Here is a 13,487-nt window from a genome sequence, read left to right on the forward strand (position 1 = left end):
TAACAATAATTTTACATCATTTTCCTCCGAAAATTTTGATAGTTTCTTTGATTTTTATCGATGTTGTTAAGGCGGTTGTTAACGATTTTAATTATCACTTGAATCTTCAAGTCCAATTTATTATCACCTTTCTCTTTCTTGAAAAAATCGATTACGTTTACACCTTATGTATATAATCACTACATACACACCTTATGCAACCGTTCTCATATACAAAATAGTAAATTGAATGTGCATTCAAAATTATATTTCAAATTAATATGTTTATACCTTATATAGAATCGCCACATGGACGCCGTTCTTACGAAATAGTAAATCAAATGTGAATCCAAAATTATTATTTCAAATTGATATGTTTACATTTTATTATTTTAATTACTTTTACATCTTATTTTTTTTATTACTTTTACATTAAAGGGTTAATAAAAATATAAAAAATGAGTAAACAATAATAATTCAACTGTTAAAGGGTAAATCGAATATTAATATTCACAAAAGAAATTGAATGCTGTTAACTTCATAAGCATAACATTTTACGAATTAAAAAACAATTTTTGCATTAAAAAAATGAAAATCAATACTGTTAAGCACACTAAAATATATATTTTCTGGTACGGATAGTAGCCATTAATAGTTATCAGTTTGTATTTATGTATATATAAATTTGAAATGTTTAACTGTTTAACTCGATTGAAAAATAAAATCAAATGGACAGACCAACTTTAGTAAGGCACTTGTTATTCAACATTCTGGTTTTTTTTTATAATTAAAATAGTTTTGATAAACATTTCATCGTGAAATTATGATATAATCATGTTGAATATTTATAGATAAAAGTTTCATAAAAGTATGTTTCATGTTGTAATCTGTTATAGCAATAAACAATAAATGCAAGATAATCATCTCTCTTTATAAAAATAATTTGGAGCAATTTAGTCCTTAAAAAAAAGAAATGTTTTGTTGATTTTATCATGAAAATAATTGACTTTTAATTTACCAAATATTTGATTAGTTTGATGGATTGGTATTTCAACAGACAGTCTATATTACAGCAGGTATTAACTGTGCGGTTTATTCCCGATTGTCCCACTTTAAAAAAAAATTGGAGTTCTGATTGTCCCACATGAAAAGTTCTGATTGTCCCACATTATTTTATGAAGTAAAATGTTCTTAAATAAACAAGGTAACTGTTGTTTGTTTTGCTAAATAAACAAGAATTTATTATTGCACATTTAATATTAATTTTGAAAAGTATGAACAAAAATGTTGTTTAAATCATAAGATTAATGCATTTTTGATTTAGAAAATATAATATTTTTGATTTATGAACTATATCAACAACGTAACCAGCTGTGCACCAACTGGTGGAATTATTTTTTTTGTATTCATTTGGAGCTGAATTCAATTCATGCAAACCCATGGCAAGCCGTTCTCGTCAAAAATATATGTAAACCCTTTTTTCGAAAAAAAAAATATACACTGAGATTTAAAAACCTAAAATAACACACTGAGAAATAGAAATTACACACTAAGATTTAAAAAAATAAAAAACACACACTGAGAATTCAAAATTACACACTGAGATTTTAAAAAGACACACTGAGATGAAATAAATTGAAAAACACACAATGAGAATTGTTAATTACACACTGAGATTTCAAAAATACACACTGAGATTAATATGCAAATTACTAATGAATATTCATGAGATGAATAATTCAACAGATTAATATCTTGATCTCAAGAACTCTTGTCATTATAATGAAATGCTATTCCTTCAACCAAAATTGGTAATAAATTTCAAAAAATCGCTCATATTCATACGTTTGTTGCCTATAATTCAGATCATTACTACCAGTGTATCGGGATTTTTTTTTTAACTTAAAACCGTTTAAGCATGGGTCCCTTTTCAAAAGTCTTCCAACTGTTACCCTGATTTCGCAAGGTAATCTTTTATATTTGTGTTACGTTTATATGCTATATTAATAGACACTGCTTTCTTTGTTTTTATTTGCAGATTGTTCCAATGTTTTCTTATAATTTTAATAAAGTGTTTCACCATTAGGTTATATTTTGTAATAAGACTAAGTGGATATTTTTCTTGTTCTTGTATTTCTAAAGTTTTGTTATAAATAATTTGGAACCAAATCGAAGGACTAACGAGTTGTTTTAAGTTTGTAATAGATTCAGATTAAGTATGATAATTAGATATGTGCGCATAAAAAGTGGGCACAAATCTCAGTGTGTAATTTTAAATTCTCAGTGTGTAATTTTAAATTCTCTGTGTGTAATTTCAAATTCTCAGTCTGTGTTTTCAGTTTATTTATTCTCAGTGTGTCTTTTTGAAATCTCAGTGTGTAAGTTTTCAGTTCTCAGTGTGTAAGTTTCAATTTTCAGTGTGTGTTTTTAATTTTTAGAATCTCAGTGCGTCTTTATGACATCTCAGTGTGTAATTTTTAATTCTCAGTGTGTGTTTTGATGTTTTTAAATCTCAGTGTGCTTTGTTGTAATTCTCAATGTGTGTAAATTTTTCGAAAATTGGATTAAACATAGTTTTGACGAGAACGGCTTGCCATACAAACCCTTCTCAAAGACATAAAGATTGCAATAAAATTCATTTCTGTAAGTGCTTGCATCTCTTATATTCCTCACATCTTTATCTTTTCAAAAACACAGATGGACGAATTCAATCTAGAATAAATAAAAAATAAAGGCAAAATTAGAATAAAGCTGTTAAATAGTCAAAAACCGATTAAGTGAAAATAAATCCGGGTTACAAACTAAAATCGAAGGAAACACATCAACTATAAGAAGAAACCAACCGAACAACAAGCAACAATGAACTGCAACAAAAACAGACGCCATCATAAATAGAAACGGACTTTTTGATAAAAACTGCCATTGTTCCTGACTTAGTATATAATATTACAAAAGGGTGGGTTGAACCTTGTTCATGGCTAGTCTCCCGCTTGTATGGCAAGTTTTAAAATACCGATAACATGACAACATAAAGTCGAAGAAATACAAAACAAATAAACACACAAGATACTCAAGACAGAGAAATACATAAATAAATAATTTTATCGTACATTACAAAATGTAAACCACATCATAACAACGGACACCTCATATGAACTTACGACAGTACATCAGTACACCACACAATAACAACAGACACCTCATATGAACTTACGACAGTACTTCAGGACACCACAAACGAAGTAATAACTGCGCGTCACTCGAATTTTTCAACGCTAAAAAGGATGACGTATTTTTGTGACAATTATATTATCACAAGTAAAATTCTGAAAAGTAGAATAGATTAATTTTATTGTAGACACGAACATGAAGATAAAACAGCGTTTGAGGCTGTATGGTGTTATTCTATGCAATTCTAATAATAGCAAGATGATAATGCATCTTTCCTATTGCCAACTTCCAATTTCGGATAAGCAGCATAGCATCCATCGTTCGATCCTTATAGTATTTGAAAATCATATTTATCAGTACTTACATTTATTTTTTCCCCAATATATTAAAACAATATGTTATACACTTAGTAACACCTATAGTCCTAAATCCTGTCGATATATACTTATATTACGGCTTACACATGGTCGTGATTATTTCACATTGCTTAGCCCTAGATGTATTTGGCACAACCTTTTTTCAATTTTTGATCCTCAGTGCTGTAGAACTTTGTACTTTTTTTGACTTTCGAACTTTTATATCTGGGCGTCACTGGTAAGTCTTGTGTGGACGAGGCGCGTTTTTGGCGTATTGAATTTTCCACCTGATGCCTTTTGTTATCTTTTATTCATGTGTTTCTTTGTCTAATATGTTCTCCTATTTTTTTGTATTGTAGTCCTGTCATATTATGTTGCCATTTTAATGTTATATTTAACATTGCCATTAAAGTGCGAGATTTGGCATGCCACAAAACCAGGTTCAACCCACCATTTGGTTCTTTAAAAATGTCCTGTACCAAGTCAGGAAAATGGCCATTGTTATATTATAGTTCATTTCTGTGTGTGTAATATTTAACGTTGTGTTTCCGTTGTGTCGTTTGTTTTCTCTTATATTTGAGTGTGAATTCACATTACTATAAGACGTGTCTCGGTACTTTTCTATTCCAAATTCATGTATTTGGTTTTGATGTTATATTTGTTATTCTCATCGGATTTTGTCTTATGCTTAGTCCGTTTCTATGTGTGTTACATTTTAATGTAGTGTCGTTGTTCTCCTCTTATATTTAATGCGTTTCCCTCAGTTTTAATTTGTTACCCGGATTTTGTTTTTGTCCATAGATTTACGAGTTTTGAACAGCAGTATACTACTGTTGCCTTTATTTAGAACGTCTGTACACTAAATCCGTTGCATACATACGGATTGATATATTTGGTGTTCGGAAGTTTGGTTAACTTAATAATTACAATTGGATTTAAACATGATTTTAGTAACTGTAGGTACTCTCGGATCGGTACTGTGTGGTTTTCGTCTTTTTGTTCGGTTTGTTTTGTACTTCTTGCCGATCTGACAATTCATAAGATTCTCAAATTGGTTGATACTGGTAATTTTTGTATTTTAAAATTTGAAATTATAAACAATGATATGACGGCCCTGCATGGCTCGTCATTTATGTTTGGTTTATTTATATGGTAAGCAACTCTAAGTGGTTTGCGATAGGAATAGACCTGATTAATTCCTTTCTAAAATTTGGTCGTTGATTAAATACTAAGTAATCAGGTCCATTGGATGATGGATATGTACTAATAGATAATTTAGTCTAAGATACATGATTTCTTATATTGATTGTTATTAGTTTTGAACTTGCTTCCGTAACTGTCTGTACTTAGTGTCTTTTTGTTGTTGGAATGCACAAGTACCCGGTAACGTCTAGTACTCTGTTCTTTTGTATTTTGTTTTGTATCCATCTGAGGTTAGCTTTTCCAACTGATTTTTATAGTTTTTGTGTTATGTTGTACTTTTACACCACTGTTCCATGTAAGGGGAGGGTTGGTCGCCCATTAACTTGCTAACCCCGCCACATTATGTATGTCTCTGTCCCAAGTCAGGAACCTGAAATTCAGTGGTGGTCTTTTGTTACTGTGTTACATCTCTGTTTTTCGTTCATTACTTTGTACATAAATTAAGCCGCTAGTTTCTCGTTTGAATTGTTTTACATTAATGATTTTGGGCCATTTACAGCTGACTATGCGGTATGGACTTTACTCATTTTTACAGGCCGTACGATGTTGTTAATTTTTGTGTCATTTGGTCTCTTGTGAAAAGTTATCTCATTGGCAATCATATTGAATCTTTTTTGTTTTCACATACACATACCTTGAACGTACAAAATATCACAAAGAAATAAGGTTTAATGTGTTTAAAGGAATACATTGTTTTCCATAGCAACCAAATTTACATCATTCCTAGTAGTCATACACGGTGAAAAGGAAGTTATGACTTGATTGGTTAAATGGTATCCTTTTAGACGTTTGGGGTTTTGCATCTTAAGTATAAAAAAAACGGTTGAAAAATTCTATTGAGTGTACATAAATCCGCAGAACACATATGGTGCCGCAGCATATTTTTTTATTATTGAAATATAACATCTTAAAGAGTATTTTATGGTTCTGGAATATTTTAGGTTGTATGAGAGAAGAACACTTCTTGTTTAAATTTTCATATTGTTTTTCATTTTACAAAGAGTTTCTCCAAAATTTCTCGCTATTCCTACACCAACAGCCAACATTTTTCTCATTATAGTTTTTTTTTATCTAATTAAAAGGGAAGCCGAAAATAAATTTAATTATAGATTATATATGTTTGAGGTTTCAAAATGTCTAAAATGAGATATTAAGTGGCATGTAAGTTAGCGTACAATAAATACGACTTAAATTTTACTCATATTTGATCTCACCATGTTTCTTATGCCAAATTGTTACCGAATTGATCTTTAAAGCAAATTAGGAGATAACTGTATTGTATTTTAAGCTTGGTCTTCGTAAAACGTAGATTTTACTGTCGAAAATTAAGTTTACCTAGCGACGCGGACAGTCAAAAAAAATAAAGTTTTACGAAGGCCACGCTTAAACAACAATACAGTTATCTCCTTTCGAATGCAGCATAATAAAATGAATATCATTTAACAAATATTTTGACGTAAAAGAGGGACGAAAGATACCAGGGGGACAGCCAAACTCATAAATCAAAATAAACTGACAACGCCATGGCTAAAAATGAAAAAGACAAACAATAGAACAATAGAACACACGACACAACATAGAAAACTAACGAATAAACAACACGAACCCCACCAAAAACTAGGCGTGATCTCAGGTGCTTCGGAAGGGTAAGCAGATCCTGCTCCCGTGTGGCACCCGTCGTGTTGCTTATGTGATAAAAAATCCGTTAAATAGTCTTATTCGGTAGGTCATATTCGTGAAAGGGAAGAGAATAGTTACGACGTAAGGAACATATCCGATATCATTTGTGAAACGGTTATTCCATAACGGTCAACCAACTCGTGATGGCGTCCGTAAAATTTATGAAGTGATGATTTCAACTTTACCATTTGGAACTCTTGGTTTAATGCCTTCCTTGTGAGCAGCAACCCTCTATCAAGAAAATCATCATTAAAAATGCAAGCACGGGAATATCGTATCAATTGGAGATACCGGTGCTTTTGGAATGTTGCTACTTAGAAATGAAAGTTCACAATTGGAAAGCTGAAATCATCTCTTTTGTCGTAAAGTTTTGTTTTCAACCGACCCTCATTGTTAATTTTTAGATGTAAGTCAATTTATGAGGCCAACTAAACTGTATCTGTTGTATCCTTTATCTCTAGTTCGATGGGATAGATATAGATACGTTCAACATAGTCACCAAATTTTGTATTATTTAGTGAAAGAACATCATCTATATAGCGTAAGTAGAGTCAAAGGATATTGCTAACTTCTCATCTTTCTTCCTGAGAAGTTCCTGTTTTGAATTCAGCCTCATAATAATAAAGAAACAAGTCGGCAAAAAGAGGAGCACAATTTGTTCCCATTGGAATGCCGACAGTCTGTTGAAAACTCGTCCTCCGAACGTAACAAATATGTTGTAAATCAAGAAATCAAGCATCTTGATAATGGCAGTTTCAGAGAATTCTGAGCTTGAATCAGAGTGATCTTTTACAAAGTAAGATTTATCACTCCCTAAGACAAGATACTTGTATCTACGTTGGTCATTCTTCTTATGAAACAAAGCAATACCAACAATGACATATTTAAATCAAAAAGTCCGCGAATCTGTTGCATTGTCTTTAGCAACTAAACAATGTTACGTCATATGTAGACTCACAATGTCAAACATAAAACTCTAGAAGTATTTATACCTTTTGTACGCTTCAGAATGGTTTCAACGTTGAATAAAAGAATATTTTGAGGCTCAAAATGTGACTTTCATGTTTATTTTGTGAGAAATCACATACCATAAAAAATCGGCATTCAAAATGGTGGCTTTCTTCTCATAGAATTTTTTCTAATGCTTAGGTCGTTTCTGTGTGTGTTACATTTTAATGTTGTGTCGTTGTTCTCCTTTTATATTTAATGCGTTTCCCTCAGTTTTAGTTTGTTATACCGATTTTGGTTTTTTTTCATCGTTCACGAGTTTTGAACAGAAGTATACTACTGTTGCTTTTATCAGTTACGGACTGGTAGAACGTGGAATTTATTTGTCAACGTCCAATGAAAATTATCTTTACAAACGAAATGCATAGGAATTAAACATTGCCGTCTCTGTCCCTCAGGAAGATGCAGCCTTCTCTAAATCAAAGCGCGAAAGCGCTGTAAAGGCAGTTAATTACAGGTTGTGTGTATTTCTAGTCCAGTTATATCATTATCTTCCATAGAACAGAGATGGTTTGTAGTATTTAAGATTAAGAGTTCTCTTGTACCTAGTTCACCTATATCTATAGTCTACTGTTTACAGTATATTTTCTGTACCTCGCCATGAAATGCATTTTTAAGACATAAGAACTTTTCCTTTTTAATGTAAATAAAACTATTTTTAATTATTGATTATATACACATATTCAATTACTCCTATCCTATGAAAAATAATTCACAAAGATTGACTAGTCTCCGTTCTGTGTGTATTGCTAGAACATCAAGTAACATAATGGTTAATGTACTGATAAAGTTATCTACCTGTATTAATGACCTAGAGACTCTCAAGAGCCTGTGTCGCTCACCTTGGACGGTATATGTGCATATTAAACAACGGACACATATAAAATGACAAAAATGTGTTTTTGATGATGGGGATGTGTTTGTAGATCTTTCTTTACTGAACATTCTTGGTGCTACAATTATCTCTATCTATAATAAACATGGCCCAGTATTTACAGTTGAAAATATTTTTTAAAAATTAACAAAAAATACAAAAATTTATGAAAATTGTTAAAAATTGACTATAAAGGGCAATAACTCTTTAAGGGGTCAACTTAAAATTTTGGTCATATTGACTTATTTGTAGATCTTACTTTGCAGAACATTATTGCTGTTTACAGTTTATCTCTATCTATAATAATATTTAAGATAATAACCAAACTCTGCAAAATTTCCTTCAAATTACTAATTTGGGGGCAGCAATCCATCAACGGGTTGTCAGATTTGTCTGAAAATTCCTGGGCAGATAGATCTTCACTGAAGAGACAATTTCACCCTCTGTCAGATTTGCTCTAAATGCTTTGGTTTCAGAGTTATAAGCTAAAATCTACATTTTACCTGTATGTTCTATTTTTGGCCATAGTGGCCATCTCGGTTGGTTGACCGGGTCTAACCACACATTTTTTAAATTAGATACCGCAATGATGATTTTGGCTAAGTTTGGTTAAATTTGGCACAGTAGTTTCAGAGAAGATTTTTTGTAAAAGTTTATGGACGACGAAACCAAGCGATGAGTCAGGTCAGGTGAGCTAAAAAGGAGTTTTTAATCAAGGTAACAATGACATCTGGTGGCCATAAAAGCTGTCTCATTAGCATTTTAACCACTTCCCATATTTGCTTTTAAGACAATAGAAGAAAATTATTCAATCCAAAAACAAAACTTACTTGTAAATATGAAATTCTCTTTACAGTATGAGTTTTTCTCATTGTTGGAGATTGTACAGTAGTACAGTCCTGTAACTGATTATACCCATTTCTTATCCCCTTAAGTTTGATAAACTCACAGAATATCATATATTTACATTGTGCCACATCTCCTTATTTTTATATGCATTACAATAACATGAACAATTGTAATTCAAATCTATATATCAAAGCAAAATGAATTTCACTACTTTCATTCATGCATCCTTTGGAAAAATATAAGTTCTAAAATTACACAATATATGTTTATTTATATAAAAAATAATATTTAGTTTTCGACTCTTAACAGGTATAAACAAGAATGTGTCCCCAGTACACGAATGCCCCACTCGCACTATCATTTTCCATGTTCAGTGGACCGTGACATTGGGGTAAAAACTCTAATTTGGCATTAAAATTAAAAAGATCATATCATAGGGAACATGTGTACCAAGTTTGAAGTCGATTGGACTTCAACTTCATCCAAAACTACCTTGACCAAAAACTTTAACCTGAAGAGGGACAGACGGACGGACGAACGGACGAACAGACGAACGGACGCACAGACCAGAAAACATAATGCCCCCCTACTATCGCATACAAATGCACAGCTGTGTCATAATTTGTGAAATCTGTGCTGAAAACATAGGCATTTATGGTGTTTGAGTAATTCCATCTGTGTAGCTCAACATTAGCTCGTCAGTTGGTGGTGGACAGTTATAAATCTTTCCTGCAGGATGAATGTACATCTGTTCAGGAAAACCAATTTCACAAATCAAAACTTTCCTCTAGTTTTCTCCTACAATATTCATCCAGTTTAGTTCTTTTGGTTTAACGGGACACCGTCCTGATTTTTACTTTTGTAAACCATTCAGTCTCTTGCTTACAAATCATGAAATGGTGCATGAAAATAGGATGGGAATGCATGGCAGTAGACAAGTCTCTACAAAGTGGGTATGTGCCCTGAAAAAAGTTTTATAACATTAGCTTTTTTGAAACTTGTGAAAGACTTGTGCAACACACATACCTAAATAACTATAACATAGGTGGAGAGCATCATTCATGTCAATGTTTTGTTCCTGTTTACATTGTCATTGATATTTTTCAAGAAAGCCCCGAGGCATAGCTCATGAATTCTTTTCATTACAACCAAAATTTACATAATTACTGCTAAAATAATTATCAGTATAATATATCTCTTGTAGAAAAACCATACAATTGTAGTATTAACCAAAAAATGTCAAACAGATGATATTGAATCGTAATCCCAAAAGTTATGACGTCTTGAATTCATCCCCCTTTTTATTCTAAAACGATAATTGCAGTTGCAAACAGACTTTGGTTTACTTGCATGGCGATTATATAAATAACAGTATATATTTCTTAAAGAAAATAAAGTTTTACCATGAATAGTTTCCTGAACGTAGTCGTTTTCAGTAAAATGTGCCTTGCAAACAACAGCTGATTGATATGGGTTCTACGATTGCATCGCACATGACACATTTGTGTGACAATCTACGTTTGAGCCAAGGCGTTGATCCAACTTTTCCTTCTTATTAAGTCATTTAGAAATGCAAGTCCTCCTCTTAAATAACACTCAGGTACACACCAACAAGGACTAGGCATCGTTAATTGTGTGATTGTTTTGCAGTGCAAAAACGGAAGTTAAGGACGGAACTGACTGGTCTCACTAATAAGAGACAAGAAGAATTTTAGAGACAAACAGCGACAAGAAGTTTAATTTAGTGACGAAGCGACAATAAAGTTCTAACAAGGGACAAGCTAATCGTAATTCTCTCACGAGGCTATTCTCATTTGATGTGATAGGGTGAAGCTACACCTATCAAATATGTCCCTATGAAAAAGAAGAATTTCACTGTTAGAAAGGAAATGATATTGCATGGTTTTGATTCAATAAATTCTTTAAAAGGAAATTGAAATTTTTTTGTTTTGATGGCCAATTTTTAGCGTGTGCATAAAATATATTTTTTTTTATATCTAATAAAAACTAATCCCTTTCTTCTTAATAAAAACATATTTTTATCTATCAATGTACAGTTATATAAAAAATGTTTTATAACCGCCCCTATAATAAAAAATAATGCATGTTTTTTTAATATCTATGGGGAATAAGTTGTTGCAATGACATTTTTTTTATTTATGTATAGTCGCTATATAGTCTTCTTGACGCTTCTTCTCGCTAAATTAATTATATTGTCGCTTCTTATCGCTATTTTAATTTCATTGTCGCTTCTTATCACTTTTTGACGCTTCTTGTCTTTAATTAGTGGAACCCTATTCAGGAACGATAATTTCATATTTTACATAACTGAGACCGAAATAACTATAACGTCATACGGCTTCACGAACAGAAATACTTTAAATTGTTTATTATGCAATATAATTCACGGTCAGTCGACTTTTAATTATAATATCATGTTATATCAACGAGTGAAATGATTTTAAAATATCTTTAGATCGCAAATAGTACTCGAAATTGAACGGACCTCTTTCCACACGGAATTCGAATAATGATAGTTTGTAATCAGATTGACTGCTTATAATGCAAAAGACACATTAATAAACAGATTTTTAAAACGAACAATACACACTGATCGTTTCTTTATTTCCCAATGTAAATGAAAGGAACAAAAACCAATACATACCACAAAAAGTAGAGGAGAAATTTAAACATTTCCGGATCTATTTCTTGCAAAATGACCCCCAGCAAAGATTTGCGTAAGGAAAGATGAACATCATGACTTGAAAGTCAGGCCTTAAAGCACTGCCTTTAAAAAAACAAGGGAAAATGAATAACCATTCACCATAGAAGAATAGACAAAACCTGAGACTAAGATATGTTCACAAAACACAATCTAGAAATCCAATACTGAGCGACCTCTTTATAAGTGGGTCTTTATGACAGCTAGATGGAGTGAAACATTCGGTCTGCTATTTATTGTGATAATGTACATAGATAGTATGCAATTTATCTCGCTTAGAAGTGAGATTGCCTCAGATAAATACCCCAGAAACCTGTCATTGATAGTCAGTAATGAAAAAAAAACCCACTATAACTTTTTATGTACAGCCTGTACATCACTGACATATTTAGCCACAGGTAATATGTATAAGATATAAGATGTGATTGAGTTAACCTATATCAGAATAAGGACATGTATAGCTAATATAAAATATAACAACACAGACAACCTTTTAGAGGGTAGATATGTTTACATTGTTTTTGTGATAGAATTTTGCTTATACAAAGTTCGTGAATACGGTATGACACATTTGTCACGCTGTTGTCCTATTTCTGAGTATTGTGTACGTTTTTTTTCAACGTGGTATGTAGTTTTTCCTGGGTCTCATTCCGAGGTATGAATGGAAGATTCTAACTATTTAACTCGTGTCCATTCACAAATTCATATTGGATTCGGTTAAATATTTTGATACGATGTAGATCATTGCAGTTCATTGTAAATCTGTAAAACCTTGAAACGAGTATTGCAATAACTAACGACATTCTCTATTTCAAAAGTTCTCGGTTGTAAAATCACTTCGTACTAAATTCTTTTTATTTTTGCGATTCCGATAAATTGTTGATCTAATAAGACAATTTATATAGCTTTGCAATGCATTCAATAGTTTTATTTCGTCCATAATTCCAGATATATAATTAGAAAAAGTAAGCAGAAGGAGTCATTAATATCATGATGTTTATACAGATTTAATTGCATAACACTAGTCTCTGTATTTATTTCAGATATACGATCCAGAAACATTCATGACATGAACAAACAATAATATATGAGGTAGAGAGACTTTATGCCTAACGAAACTGTATCTATTCAAGATGTAGAATCCGGAAACAGTCATATATGATATCAAAAGATATGGAGAGTAAATATCAAAAATACAGAACTAAAAGGAAAATTCCAAACCGAAAATCCATATAAAATTGGCAAAATCAGATGTTCAAACACATCAAATGAATGCAAAACAGCTGTCATATTGCTGACTAGGTATAGACAATTCCTCATGTCGGATTAAAGCTATTTTTATAGCTAGCTAAACCTCTCACTTGTATGACAGTTGCAAAAAAAAATCCGTTATGTTGACTATAATGTGAGAAAAAAAATCAAAAAAGACATAATAGGTAAAATTTTTAAAAGTGGGGTACAGCAGTCAACATTGTATTATAATCTTTAACACTATAAAAAATACTAAGAAAAATAAAATTGCATATGGACAAAGCACGTAAGCAAAAACGAAAGGTTAAAAAAATGACCATTTACACATCCATATTTATGTATTTATTTATGTTTCTGTTATGGTTTCAGTCGAATATTTGTCAGTATAGTCGAT

This window comes from Mytilus edulis, chromosome 2 (assembly GCF_963676685.1).
Source record: "Mytilus edulis chromosome 2, xbMytEdul2.2, whole genome shotgun sequence".
Lineage (NCBI taxonomy): Eukaryota > Metazoa > Mollusca > Bivalvia > Mytilida > Mytilidae > Mytilus > Mytilus edulis.